Raw genomic sequence first — 2,500 nt, 5'->3', positions numbered from 1 at the left:
TTTGCAGTCGGGTGTCATAGCCGTTCAATAGGCATTTCTTTTGATTTGCGTTCACCGCCTCATACTGCTTTGTCTAATCTACTGTATTGACAAATGAACTGTTTTATAACTGTATTATTCTTCTTCTACTTGATTTGAAGACTTCTAAGTCTCGGTAATTGATGGATGATATCAACATGTATATGCATTTAGTCTTCAGATTGGATTTTCTCATTTGTTTTTACTATCTAGCAATTTAGCTTTAGATGCTATGATCCAAAGCGACTTACAGAGTGAAATCAGATACAGGTGGTTAATTAGCGCAGAGGTGTTTTAGCTATCGTACCCAGTACCTTTCAGCTGGGAGTCAAACACTAGCACCTCACCACAATCCACCTCTATCCCTTCACCCAGACACAAATAAAGACAGACCGAGAGGTACGGTCACTCTCTGTAACGTCCAGCAGGAGACAAAGACATGCCAGTGGACCCCCTATGTATAGAACCCCAGGAAGAAAAGATGGGGATAGAGAGCGGAGAGATGAAGGAAAGACGAGTGAATGCAGTGTTAAGAGCAACGCTTCTCCTTTTCCACGTGTCATGCTTCACCCACCTCCCTCCATCCTCCTCCCATCCTCGTGCGCTTCTGACAGGCTCTGTGTGGGCGTGCATGAGGGAGAGAAAGAGAAGCAGAGGGAGTGATGGAGAGAGAGAAAGAGAGAGAGAGAGAGAGAGAGAGAGAGAGAGAGAGAGAGAGAGAGAGAGAGAGAGAGAGAGGAAGAGATAAAAAAGGCTCTTATTTATGTAAAAGCTGACATGAGAGGAGGTGCTTGGCTTGAGCATGCTGCCGAACGCTGCTTCTCCGTTAACTCTTTGCGGTGAAAAACAGCAGAAAGCAACCGTACAGAGTAGAAAAACGGGCTGTTTGCTCGCTGTGACTGAGAACAAGATGAACTGCTCACAGAGGATCTCTTTGTATGTGTTGTCACTTGTGTGGCCGGAGCTCGCCAGGAGAGGATTGGGGGTCCCGTTGGATGGCTTTGTCCCTTTCAAAGCGATATCAGTTTTAAGACACATCGCCCCATGCAATCCCAGCATACTATCCATCTGGTTGTCCGACGCGTCTTGTGACTAAACTTGTAATAAAGGTCTATATAAAGGTCTGTAAGGAAATCAAAGTTGTGCTTCTATTCCTTTAAAACAACAACGATCAACAACAACAACAAAAACTACAACAGCTGGCTGTATCTGTTGCTCCAAGCTATTGCCAAAGTCAATCTGTGCTCTGAAGTTTATTTTCTAGATGATAACATAATGACTTGCTGATTGCAGACAGAAACAGATACTCAGTCCTATCCTATCTCTAAAAAGATGAAATGCCTTCCTTTATCAAACCTCCCTAGGACGAAGCAAAGGTTCAGCCCAACCAATGAAATATTAAAGCCTCACGCAGAGGGAGGTTTGCAGCTATATATAATATAGAGATTTTAGTTGCCAGGTAGTTTTACTGTGTGTGGTTTGGGTATGTGTTAGTGCTTGTGTGCATGCATGCAAGCATATGTGTGTGTGTGTGTGTGTGTGTGTGTGTGTGTGTGTGTGTGTGTGTGTGTGTGTGTGTGTGTGTGTGTGTGTGTGTGTGTGTGTGTGTGTGTGTGTGTGTGTGTGTGTGTGTGTGTGTGTGTGTGTGTGCGTGCGTTTGTGCGTGCGGGAGTGTGTGTGTGTGTGTGGTCTGTGTGTGGTTTGGGCTATGCATATGTTGCCATTTATAGACAACAGAGGGAAGGTGAAATTGATTGTGATTCTTCTGCCGGCCGGTTGTGTCGCTGTCCACCATGTAATGCTGTAGAACATAGAATGCCTCCCTGCTCTGCCCACAGGACAGGAGCAGAACCATAGTAGATGGCTGTGGAAACCACTGAACTGTCTAAAGGTCAATCTCAGATAAATTGATGCAAATGTATTATGGAAGTGTAGGGCACAGTTTAGGAAGGGAAAACCTAAGCCCAGAGGGAATAAATGTAGAGTTTTGGCTAAAGTGCTGATCTCAGCACATAGTTGCTTCTCCCATTCGCTCAGCTATTCAACACATAAAGCTGAAACATTCCGATGCATGCAGGCAGATGATTATATAAGAATGTATTGTATGACAATGATTAAATTACTTGCAACCAAGAGTGCCTATGTACGTGCATTGATATGCAGTTTTCTGCCTTTAATTGGACGCATCAAGGAGAGACCACATGTGTTATTGGCAGTTATGTTCATGTAGCAATCTGCATTGCTAATACTCTCTCTCAAATTAATCTGATTTTGAGCTGATATTATGACGAAGTGCCTTCAACCGACCATCCATCCATCCATCCACGCATCCATCCGTTCATCCCCTCACCATCCCATTCATCTATCCATGCATCTATCCATTTATCCACCCATCCATCCATTCACCCACCAATTGGTCCATCCATCCACACACCCATCCATTCATTCCTCCATACACACACTGATTCATCCATCCACCCAT

At 44.3% G+C, this 2,500-nt stretch overlaps 1 protein-coding gene across 2 annotated transcripts in view; it reads right to left on the bottom strand.

Annotated features, from left to right (window-relative positions):
* Positions 1-2,500, bottom strand: part of LOC115545539 (prickle-like protein 2) — a 27,692-nt gene that overhangs the window by 10,622 nt on the left and 14,570 nt on the right. The window contains exon 2 of one of the 2 annotated variants that reach the window (XM_030358841.1): positions 593-635. The exons of the other annotated variant lie outside the window; for it this stretch is intronic. The gene's annotated coding sequence lies outside the window, so the exon portion shown is untranslated. The remainder of the gene's footprint in view (positions 1-592; positions 636-2,500) is intronic. 2 annotated transcript variants of the gene reach the window in all.

This window comes from Gadus morhua, chromosome 1 (assembly GCF_902167405.1).
Source record: "Gadus morhua chromosome 1, gadMor3.0, whole genome shotgun sequence".
Classification (NCBI taxonomy): Eukaryota; Metazoa; Chordata; class Actinopteri; order Gadiformes; family Gadidae; genus Gadus; species Gadus morhua.
Note: the sequence above shows the minus strand (reverse complement) of the source record. Positions and strands in the feature narration are given on the sequence as shown.